The sequence below is a fragment of the Festucalex cinctus genome, chromosome 12 (assembly GCF_051991245.1).
Source record: "Festucalex cinctus isolate MCC-2025b chromosome 12, RoL_Fcin_1.0, whole genome shotgun sequence".
NCBI classification, from domain to species: Eukaryota; Metazoa; Chordata; class Actinopteri; order Syngnathiformes; family Syngnathidae; genus Festucalex; species Festucalex cinctus.
Genome location: NC_135422.1, coordinates 24,696,836 through 24,709,177, shown reverse-complemented (window position 1 = coordinate 24,709,177; position 12,342 = coordinate 24,696,836). Strand labels below are relative to the sequence as shown.

Genomic DNA, 12,342 nt, shown 5'->3' with positions numbered 1-12,342 from the left:
TTCAAGGCAAATAGAATATTGTGTGCTTTTACTACATATACAATGTGGGTACAACATGAAAGATCGCGTTCTATTCTTTTATTTAAAAAAAAAGCATGTTTATATCTTATTCCGTACTTTAATAATCACCATTTGAAAAAAGGTAATTTAAATGACATGAACGAAAATTAAAAAGATAAGGCGAAAACAAGCTTTTTGTGAAAAGATACATTTTCAGTTTAGTGACGGGCTGTAAATTAGGTTTAATGTAACAAAGCCTTTGATCATTCACATCATCCTTGAAAATGTTCTATTTCATCAGATTTCATTAGATTCCGTCATTTTTCATTCTAATCTCATACACCTAGGGCCCATTGAAAAGAGATACAATGCTGCCATCTGCTTGCCATAGTTAGTGGGTGTTTTTGATTTCACAACCCATTGACCAGGCAGCGCTCCACTTAGACATTGCACTGCCCATTGATTAAAAAAAAAACAAAAAAAAAACGTAGTTGACGTAATTTATCATTTATGGCGGCATACATCGTGATTTCACTAATCGTTATTAAACGTTTTTGGTGTTAAAGAGTTCAAATGACTACCGGTAATTCAGAAAACTGACTAATTCAAACCATGCACACGCACGCACGTGCACACACACAAAACTACATTAATTTCTTCTCACTGTGTAAATATAAATACCGGTAATTTGAGGCACCTAACGATTCATGCTTCTGCACAGTTTTCTTGAATATCTTTCAAAGACTGCTCATGCGTATTACTTCTTTGTTGTCCAAAATCCTCTTGACAATCACTGAATCACAGAAGACCTTGTATGTGGCGTCAAATGTCAATCTTTCACTGTTAAAATTTATCATAGAAATGTAAACTTTCTGCAAGATTCATCCAGATATCCACATTATGCACTGTAATATATACCTCTCTCTTTCTGGTGGATGCTTGGAAATGAAGCGAGTGTGGGCTCTGTAGCAGTTGTAGTGGTACCTGGCCTCTACTGCAGCACAATCTTTTCCACAAATGTGCATCAGAATTGATTCATCATGTTTTGCCCCTGCTGCATAACATAGTCTTCTTGAGAGAATTCAAATAAACACTGAATATAAAAAATAGTTACCCTATGTATCGTGAAATTATTTGTTCTATTAAATAAAGATGTGCATTCTTAATAAAGTGGCAAATTTGCCACTTTTTTCTCATCATATCGCCCCCGCCCCTCCCCCCCAAAATTTTGTACGTGGTCCTAATACGCCATCGTAAATTTGAATATGTTGTTGAAGAAAAAAAAAAAAAGTGCAACACCGCAGCTCCCCATAGAGCAGTGCTTCTCAAATAGCGGGGCATCATCAAGGGGGGCGCGTTTGACCTCGGGGAACATGCTTTTTTATTTTTTTATTTTTTTTACTGTCCTAGAATAAAGTGCAATGGCACCTCCACTACATTAGGGGGGCAGTGGCGCTCTCATTATTGGCAGAGTGTGCGCAGGGAACATTCGCTCGGTGGTGTAAGGGTTTTGTTTGCACTGAGCATGCGCACTTTGCACACAGCAAAATTAATCAGCACTAATTATTTTATATATTTTTGTTTTGCAGGCTAAAGTTTTTTTTGTTTCTTTTTAATCCTGAGCTAATGTTGGTGATCAGTTTGAATGCATTATTATTTCTTGATTTTATGTAATTTTATTTTTCCGTATCATATCGTTTGACATGGTCAGTCAAAAAATGTTTATAGTGTAATTAAGGATTTAATCTTATTTTGGAATTTCAGATGCACTTTAAATCTTTTCTGTTACAGTTAATAATGTAAATGTTGTAAGTTGGTCCATATTTCTTTCTTTTTTTATTCTCTTTTACGTTATCGAGGATACAGCGTTATGCAGAGGTGTGCTTCGAACAACTTTATAGACAAATGATACTATTTATAGTCGTTGGGGGTTGGGGGGGGGGGGGGGGGCGAGATGTTTTCTTCTTCCTGGGGGGGCATGACAGAAAATAATTGAGAAGCACTGCCATAGAGGAAGGCGGCGTGTAGGAACATCGCTGCTCGGGACAATGCGTAAATTTAAATGTATCCATCCATCCATCCATCCATCCATCCATTTTCTTGACCGCTTATTCCTCACAAGGGTTGTGGGGGGTGCTGGCGCCTATCTCAGCTGGCTCTGGGCAGAAGGCGGGGGACACCCTGGACTGGTTGCCAGCCAATCGCAGAATTTAAATGTATAGTCCTTTGCAAACTATTACAGGGGAAACCTGTTGAATGACAGCTCATTAATTCATTTCATCCTGCGAGGGAGAAGCGCACTTGATTTACTATGAAATATAAAACACTTAGGTGAAACATTTACAATAATTGTAAAAACATTATTCAAACGCGTATAAGAAAAAAAATGGAGCGTGATACTGCATGCTCCGATGTGAGCGCATATGACTATGTCTGGTAATGTTGCAAATGTAAGGATGGATTAAGTTGTGCGTGTAGATGATGGACTGTGATGTGTGAAACGATACCGCTCAATAAGGTAACTGTGCGGAACTGCCAGCATATATACGCGGTCTGATAACATTCTCGCAACGAATATTGAATTCCCTGCGCAATTAAGTGGCACCTTCATCAATAGGTTCATTGTCAAAATGACATGTCATGTTCATGACAAAAGTGGACTTTATGCTATAGACTACAGGCGGGTTTATGCAAAAAGTCGCTGCGGCGGACTGAATGAATATATATACAGTTCAGCAATTCCGTTCCATTCATTCAGCGGCGGCGCCCCGCCATTCCTAGATCGTAGCCGCCGCTCTTTCAAATTTCCAATTAAAGCATTTGGGAGCTGCAGAGGCGTGCAGCCAGCCACGCAGTGTTACACCGGATGGATGGTGAAAAAGTCGACCAGATAGCAGGGCTCGGCACTGCGACCAATTTACCACAAATGCGGTCAACTTTACAGCGTTTTCTGGCTTAAAAATAACAACAAAAAATCATCCGTTCTCTGGGCGCAAGTGCACGTAGTGCAACAGCTTGAGCCATAACTCGTTCGGATCAAATGCGAGGATGAGTCAAGATAGCCACCACGCGCTGCCTGCTGAACGCCGACCAAAACAAATGGCTATAATACATGGACGTCAATGCAATAGGGTTATAGGCTTTTATTTTGAAATTGACCCTTGAAGTGCACTGTGGCGTGTCTTCTGACTTGACTCGTTGTTACAGTCCACGGTATTTCGTGGCCGTTTGATTTTTTTCCCCCCGTTTGGTGGGGGCCTCTCTCGCCGACCAAGATCAACACAAAGCCATCCCGAAATCATATTCAATCGCTAATTAAGGACACCAAGAAACCACTATTTAATTACTATGGGGGTAAATATGGTGCTAAAGTAACGTAAAAAAAATGTGTACCTGTAGAAAAAAGTATACTGTACATTTGTATCTGTAAAAGTCGGGATTTGTACCTGTAAAAAATAAATAAATTAGGGGCGGGCTCTGGAGGATTTTGGCGGGCCGAAGCTCAACCTCATTGGTTCAGTGAACGACAGTGGGCTGATCTCAAAAGTGGTCATGTTATTATCATTAATATGCACAAGGTCTGGAATTCCAAACAAATAGAGTAGCGACACCAGCATATGCGTCATTTTGGAAGAGGACGTCCCAGGCGTGAAAATGTCAACATGGTTCAATATACAAACACAGTGTGGAGCAGCTTAAATCTTGGTTGACATGCAGAGACCTCAAAGTGGGCACAAAGAAAGCAGTTTTAGTATGAAGGTAAGATTTATTGTACCGTATTTTCCGCACTATAAGGCGCACCGCATTATAAGGCGCACCTTCAATGAATGACAAATGTAAAACTTTTTCCATATATAAGGCACTACAGTAGAGGCTGGGGTTACGTTATGCATCCATGATGGTGCTGCGCTAAAGGGAATGTCAACAAAACAGTCAGATAGGTCAGTCAAACTTTATTAATAGATTACAAACCACCTTTCTGACAACTCCATTCACTCCCAAAATGAATAAACAACTGTTTTATTATTTTCTCTGAGGTCAAGTATTAGTATTAGCTAGCCATCCAAGTTGGCTAGATCTTCTGCGCATGCGCGTTACCAATCGTGCAGGATCACCAATAGCGTCTTGACAGCGAGACCTGTTGCGGCTCAATATTGATCCATATATAAGGCACACTGGATTATAAGGCGCATGATCAGCTTTTGAAAAAATTGAAGGCTCTTAGGTGCACCTTATAGTGCGGAAAATACGGTACAATCATAGCTTGCAATCCGGTGCTAGCTAGCTCATCTTATGTTGCTAATTGTCACAAAAACTGAACATATTAAAGTCCCGATTTTCATTTAAAGAGTTGAAGCCTACACGTTTGGACTGTGACTTTCTCTCCTGAATATATTTCCTTTGACCTAGGCCATTGTATTGTTATAGCTGAGACAGTCGCTTGTCCCGGCACTTCCTCTCCTTAATGTCTTCAAATACTACCTGTATATTTGAACTGAGATATATTGAACTCGACACCCTTTAAAAAGATGTTAGTTCATGATTATATATTTGAAATTTTTATTTTAAAATCCTATACAGTATCCCCCTACAGTATCCCCAAAGGGCTCGAGGTCTTTTTGGTGCATTTACAGTTCACCATGATGTATAAACATTGAAGTTATTATTTTTTTATTGTATGAATATGCTGACCCAACCATTCTGTTTGCGCAGATGCCAGCCTGCAGTCAATCAAAAGCTACCTCTTTATCCATCTCTATAGCCATCTCGGTGGCACATGCCATACATGGTGTAACATCAAACCTGCTTCCAAGTGGCGGTGAAGTCCAACAAATGAGAATCCTTGATGCACGGTTCCTGTTCTGAGAGAATTTCACTGCCTTTTGTGACACTCAAAAATGTGTGGACACAAATGATTTTGATGATGGGAACATGTTGTGAATGCATGATTCATTTTTTTTTTTTTTTTTGTAATATACACTAAATTTGGGCGGCACGGTGATCTAGTGGTTAGCACGTCCGCCTCCCAGTTCTGAGGACTCCGGTTCAAGTCCAGGCTTCGACCTTCCTGGGTGGAGTTTGCATGTTCTCCCCATGTCCGCGTGGGTCTTCTCCGGGTACTCCGGTCTCCTCCCACATTCCAAAGACATGCATGGCAGGTTAATTGGGAGCTCCGGATTGTCCCTAGGTGTGCTTGTGAGTGTGGATGGTTGTTCGTCTCTGTGTGCCCTGCGATTGACTGGCAACCAGTCCAGGGTGTCCGCCGCCTACTGCCCAGAGCCAGCTGGGATAGGCGCCAGCACCCCCGCGACCCTTGTGAGGAATAAGCGGTCAAGAAAATGGATGGATGGATATACTAAATTTAACATTGAGTGAATGTATCTTTCACATTTACATTAACGTGGGTAGGAACTAAAAGAACGGAACCTATGTGTTGAGGCGTTGTGTTACCCAGGTTCCTACTTTAGTGAGGGAACTCACTCCCCCCTCCCTTCAGAGAAAATTTGGGACGCAACAGGCTGGTCTGTGTCTTCACTCCTACTTCACATGTTTTTCAGGTTTGTAATGTTTGGAAGGTATTTAAAAATTTCACATGTAAAGCCCTTGGTGACGAGAACACAATAGGTGTGAATCAGTGTATTTCTGTTATTTAACGGACTTGTGTTGACGAGACTAAACGAGGTCGTTAACGAGCTCTCACCGTGCGCGAGGCTTATTAACTGCCCGTAACGTCATTTGCTCCCAACATGATTATTTTCATATCAGATTGTTATATTAATATGTAGAGACTATGTTTTGTTTAAAGCACCTTGTGAGTTATATATGTTGAAGTGATTTGATTATTTGTTGGAATAAAAGAGAGGAAATTTGGGACGCAACAGGCTGGTCCGTGTCTTCACTCCTTCTTCAGATGTTTTTCAGACACCAAAATCTTCAAATGATAAAGGAGTCAAATGTTATCCATATTGGGAGTTATTTGAAATACTCAAAGCAAATAACATGTATCATTTAATCAACAAGATTGTGCTTCATCTGAAATGTTTTATTTTTCTGCATCCATTGCTGTGGTTGTGTCAACATCGAATAGAAGATCAGGTGTCATCTCTGGGCTGCTTGCTGATGCAGTGGGTCATCCTTTTCAATGATGCTTCAATAGTGTCTCCAGCAGTTGTTTCAACATTTGAGCAAGATTTTGAAATTTCTGAGATTATGCTCATTTAATTAAAAATAAACTAACTAACATTTGACCTAGTTGTGTTAAAGTAGCTAGGTGACACTACTCACATCTTTGTGACACAGATAGACTAGCATGTCAAAGGCAGAATAGCCAATATTTATATTCAAATGAGAGTAATGTTACATTGGAAAATTAAACTCAAGTAGAAATTAAAAGTGTGGTAAAAATACTTGCACAAATATTTGAGTACTGGGAGTGATGAGTAAACTAAGTGTGTAGGTGCGTTTTTTACTGTTTGCAAAGCAGACATTGTAAAAATTCTGACATTTATCAAGAAATTGCAATATTTAAATTAAAATGAATAAATACAGAGGATAAAGGTTCAGGTTAAAATATCTGTAGCGGCTTAAAGATTCACTCGCAGTAAAAACGTTTTGTTTTCATTGTATTATGATGGTAAGAGTACAGATACAGTGGTACCTCTACTTACGAACGTCTCTTCATACGAAAATTCCGAGTTACGAAACGCCTCAACGGGAAAATATTGCCTCTTGTTACGAAAGAAATTTCTAGATACGAAAGGTAAAAATACATTACCGAACGCAACGTACTTTCAGCTATGGCTATTACCTACCATATGTACCTATGAGCGTAAATACTAGATCGGTGTTTGTGCATCTTTCTGGCATCCCATTGGCTAAGCGGAACCTCTACCATAGGTATGAGCGTGTACTAGATCGGTGTTTGTGCATCTTTCTGGCATTTCATTGGCAAGAGGAATCTTTACCATAGGTATCTATGAGCCTAGGTAATAGATGATTGATGAAGGCACAGTAAGTTTTTAATTGCGACGAGCTGGGCCTTTTTTGGAAAAAGATGCCTTGTGAAGTTTTGGAATTTGTTTAAAAGAATCACCCAGAAAAAGTGTTCACCATTTGGGCGTTTGCTCACTAAGATGATGTTTGCCTTGGACATTTTCAAAGGACTGTTTAAAAAAAAATAAAATCAATAAAAAAATAATAATAATAAAAAAAGCAAACATCCTTGGATCAGTTCTTAACAAAACACCAGGCAAAAAAACACTTCTGAGAGAGAACATGAACCAAACAGGGCAAAAAACGATGAGGACAGCAGTTAAAAAGGTAAATGACCATAATTTTTATTATTTACTCTCTCTTTGCTTTTTACATTACGCACAACTCTCATTTATTGTGCAATAATCTAATTGTAACATGTATTTGTTACATGTTTTGATGTATTTTCATGCTTTATAAAACATTTTATGTCTGAATTTTGGGAGACTTGGAACGGATTAGGGCATTTACATGGAAAATGCGTCTCTACTTACAAAATTTTCTACTTAAGAACTTTCTTCCAGAACCAATTAATTTCGTAAGTAGAGGTACCACTGTACTATATAATGTTACTCAAGTACAAGAAAGAATAAAGATACTCTAATTTCTTCAAAAGTTATTCAAATACAAGTAGCTGAGTACTGTCCACTTCTGGTCATAGGTTTAGGTTATTTTGTAAAACATCCAATAGGGTTCTATAGCACTATAGAAATGTTCACATTTAAGCACTTTACGCACCGCCATGTTAAGTCTGGACCTACCGTATGCAATCCGCACATTCTGGAGACATAGAAAAACAAGATCAGCTTTGTGGTGCATTTCTATTCCTCAAAAGCCACGCATGCTGGATGTTGCACGCGAACGAACATTTTAAACGGTTGTTTTCTCTCATTGATCACCTATTCGCCAGTCACTTCCACAATAAATGTCTTTTTTTCCTCTTTCTTTCTTGAAGGAAGAAATATGAAACATGAGATGGGTAGGAGCGCTATCTCAATTATGTCAGTATTTGAGAACGCACTTTTATAGCACAATAGACCAGGAAATAAGTCTAAAATGAACAGGGCTGAGTTGCATTCCACGCAGTACGTCATAACGTTGACGTGGACTGGACAAAAATGTCCGATAATAAAATGTCCAATAGTATGGAGTTAAATTAGGGTCAAAGGTTTTGTACTTGAAAAAATAAAACTTGAAACTGAAAATTGTTGTGTTGATCTTGAATTTCACAAAATATAAAAAGGTGTTCAAAATAAAAATAAGCTCGTGAAACGGGGTTTTTCGGGTCAAAATTAATTTTGATTCACTTCGGTCTTTCCTTTGAATAAATTATTTATTTGAGGTCGTTTTTTTTCTTTTCAGATTCAGATCTTATTTTTTTGAGTTTCAACACATTTTTTTTCAGTTTCAAATCTCTTTTTTTTTTCAGTTTCAGACTTTTGAGCCAAATGTTACGTGGGGGCGTGGTGTCGAATCATGAGTGACAGCTGCACAAAAGCGCTTTGGAACCACCCCGCAGTAACAGTGCCTTCAGGGAACGTAGTAATTAAAAGAACTCTTAATTCAACATATATACGCCAAATTCGATTGATTGGCAGCATATGAATTGATGCCGGTGACAAAATTCCACTTTAAAGTCTGTTTTAGACAGTACTGAGCACCATTTACGGTCTAGCAGCAATAGGTTATGCCAGATTTTGCCATTTAAATGTCTGATATGTCCGATGTCGATATTGGCATTGTGACTGCATCGTATTCTCCCGCTTGCTTGCAAGACCAAGGGTGGCGTCTGGCCAGTCACTCAGGACAACCTAATGCACAGGTGAGACATGCTATATAAGTGTTGCAAAATCATAACAAACAGTAAAGTGGCTGTTTTTGTGACGACATATTTTTTGGCTTGACGCATTATAAATGGGGACTTTGTCAAAGCTGAGCTAACATTAGCATGAAGTATCGGCCACAAGCAAGCACTGCGTAGTAAACAACTGAGGTAAAGCTAGACGCCTTTTCTTTTTACGCGGTCAAGTTTTCACCCTTTTGTAGGATTTACGGTAGTGTGCTTAAAGAGACGCTGGCACGGAGAACGACATCCGCTTTTCAAAATAAAGGATCGATTTTCAAAAATAAAATTCAATTAAAACGCTGTTTAAAAGATGTTTGTTTTTATTATTATTATTATTAACAGTTTAAAAGATGTTTCACTATAACAGTACCAATTCACATTTCACTAGAAATGCACTCTTGTGGGGTGATATTGAGCAATAACATTGATATTTGCAGTATTAAGTTCATTTAAAATGAAGGAAAGGTTGAAATGGAGAAAAAAAAAGAGGTGTGTCTGTGTCATTGAGCTGACATGCCACTATGAGCCAGTACTAATTTGGGGCCAATAGGTCACATGACCTAGAAGCTATTAAGCAAAAATGCTAATATTTATAGAAAAAAAAAATATTAAAAAATAAGTGGAGGTCTAAAATGAAAAAAATAAAAGGTGTGCATCATCTATGCATGGGGTCAATAGGTCACATGGTCTGGTAGCTATTGAGCTCAAAAGCTAATATTAACACTTGTAATATATTATAACTATATATTATATATATTATAATATTTTACACTTGTAACCGCTGGTATCATGAGGAATGTCCACTTATTATTATTTTTTTTTTTAATGTAAATATTAGCTTTTGAGCTCAATAGCTACCAGGCCACGTGATCTATTGACCCCAAATCAGTGCTGCATCATAGTGGCATGTCTGATAGATGATGCACACCTTTTATTTTTTCATTTTAGACCTCCACTTGTTTTTAATATATTTTTTTATATAAATATTAGCATTTTTGCTTAATAGCTTCGAGGTCATGTGACCTATTGGCCCCAAATTAGTACTGGCTCATGATGGCATCTCTGCTCAATGACACACACCTCTTTTTTTCTCCATTTCAACCTTTCCTTCATTTTAAATTAACTTAAAGGAAGGCACCTTTAATTTTACATGTATGGCTTGATTGGCAGTAAATAGTTAATTTATTTCACTTTGTTGGCAACGTTTTCAACATAGAAGTACTTACGTGTTGGAACGCCCCCAAGCGGTGACGTAACAAGTGTGTATACTCGCTTGGTGAACAGTAGTTCACGCAGATATAACGACGAGGAGGACAGTTATGCCTTACTGTATTGCAAAATTTTACAAGGTGTCGTCAAGGAAAAAACCCCGAGGTGCACACTGGTATGTTATCCCCAAAAAGGGCTATATGCGCAGGCAATAGCTTGCTAAGTGCTGTCGACATCCCGGCAAGGACAAGCAGCATGTGTGCAGCGAACATTTCAGACATTAGGACTTTTACAATTTACAATTTGAGATGGGGTTCGCCACGCGCCTCATACTAAAGCCCAACGCAGTGTCGATTATCTTTAAAGAACCAGACGTGGGAATTGATCCAGCCGATGGAGGATCTCTGGCGGCTACTTCTGCAACTGCTAGCAACACGGAGCCTTTACTCTCACCAACAGCCGGCACAAATCGATGTCTAGCGGCTGCCACTGCAAGATCTCAGAGAAGAGAGGCCAAATTAAAGAGAAAGGTAGGCATGTTCGAGGGGTAAAAAAAAAAAAGCATTGGTTATTATACTGCACGGACTACGTTTTATTTCATAATTCATTTGACTGTGGACATCGTCAGAACAGGGGACTAGGACGTTATGTATTATTGGCTCGTAAGTTATTTATACTTCACAAACTGGCCATGTTCATAATCTTATCTTGTGGTGATGAGAACATAATTCACCCACGGAACGTTGGGACGAAGGAGGAGTTGGATGGGATGAAAGGATAAAAGGATGAAAGGATAAAAGAACAAAATGTTGGTAGGTCTGTGAGCCTCGCACAGAGTGAGTTGTTGTTGATGATGTCAATAAAACGCCAGTCTTTGGCTCCGGACTTCAACACTCCGCCTCCGACTCCCGTCACTACTCGCTACAATCTTAACAAAAACCTTATAGAATGTGGATTGTGTCATTATCGTCGGCGTGTGCGACAAACTACATTTTTGTTCTGTCCCAGTTTTTCCTGTTGGTGCACTCTATTAAATTTCGTTCGGATCTAAACCATTGATAACCATCTTAGGTAACGGTCTCTCGCATTTCCTCAATGCATTCTGTCTATATACAGACAGTAAATACACAACCTTCTTCCAAGCTTTCGTTTACATAATACAGATGCTACGCTACGCTTAAAAAAAAAAAAAAAACAGCTTGGGGAGGTTGGGGGCTGTAACGACATATGCAGGGCCGGCGCTAGCTATTTTGGTGCCCTAAGCATAAATGTTTTGTGGTGTTATTAAATGTACATAAAAAAATAATCACGTTACCAAATTAATTATTGAAAACAGTAGTAACTTTTTGCCGCTGAAAATTGATCAATAAGTGTCCCTTTAATATTGTACATATCAACATTATTGCTCAATATCACCCTACAAGAGTGCATTCCCAGTGAAATGTGAAGTGGTACTGTGTTATAGTGAAACATCTTTTGAACTGTTAATAACAATAATAAAAACAAACATCTTTTAAACTGCGTTTGAATTGAATTTTATTTTTGAAAAACGATCCTTTATTTTGAAAAACAGACGTCGTTCTCCATACCAGCGGATGTTGTTCTTCATGCCAGCGTCTCTTTGAGCACACTACCGCAAATCCTACAAAAGAGCGAACAGAAAAAATGAAGTGCGGCGGACTTGACCGTGTAAAGAGAAAAGGCGGCTAGCTTTACCTCAGTTGTTTACTCCGCAGTGCTTGCTTGTGGCCGATACTTCATGCTAACGTTATCTCAGCTTTGACAAAGTCCCCATTTATAATGTGTCACGCCAAAAAATATGTTGTCACAAAAACAGCCCCTTACTGTTTGTTATGATTTTGCAACACTTATTTAGCATGTCTCACCTGTGCATTAAGATGTCCTAACGGTGACCGGCCGGACGCCACCCTTGTTCTTGCAAGCAAGCGGGAGAATACGATGCGTTCACAATGCCAACGTAGACATCGGACATATCAGACGCTTTAACGTCGCTGTTGTACGGCAAAATCTGTCATAATCTATTGCTGCTAGATCGTAATTGGTGCACAGTACTGTCTAAAACAGACTTTGAAGTGGAATTTTGTCACTGGCATCAATTCATATGCTGCCAATCACATGAATATGGCGTCTATATGTTGAGTTAAGAGTTCTTTTCATTCCTCCGTTCCCTGAAGGCACTGTCACTGGGGGGTGGTTCCAAAGCGCTTTTGTGCAGCTGTCACTCATGATTCGAC

The 12,342-nt window shown here is 39.1% G+C and overlaps 1 protein-coding gene across 7 annotated transcripts in view; it reads left to right on the top strand.

Annotated features, from left to right (window-relative positions):
• The window catches only part of ak7b (adenylate kinase 7b), a 784,344-nt gene that overhangs the window by 648,330 nt on the left and 123,672 nt on the right, over nt 1-12,342 (top strand). The window lies entirely within an intron of this gene.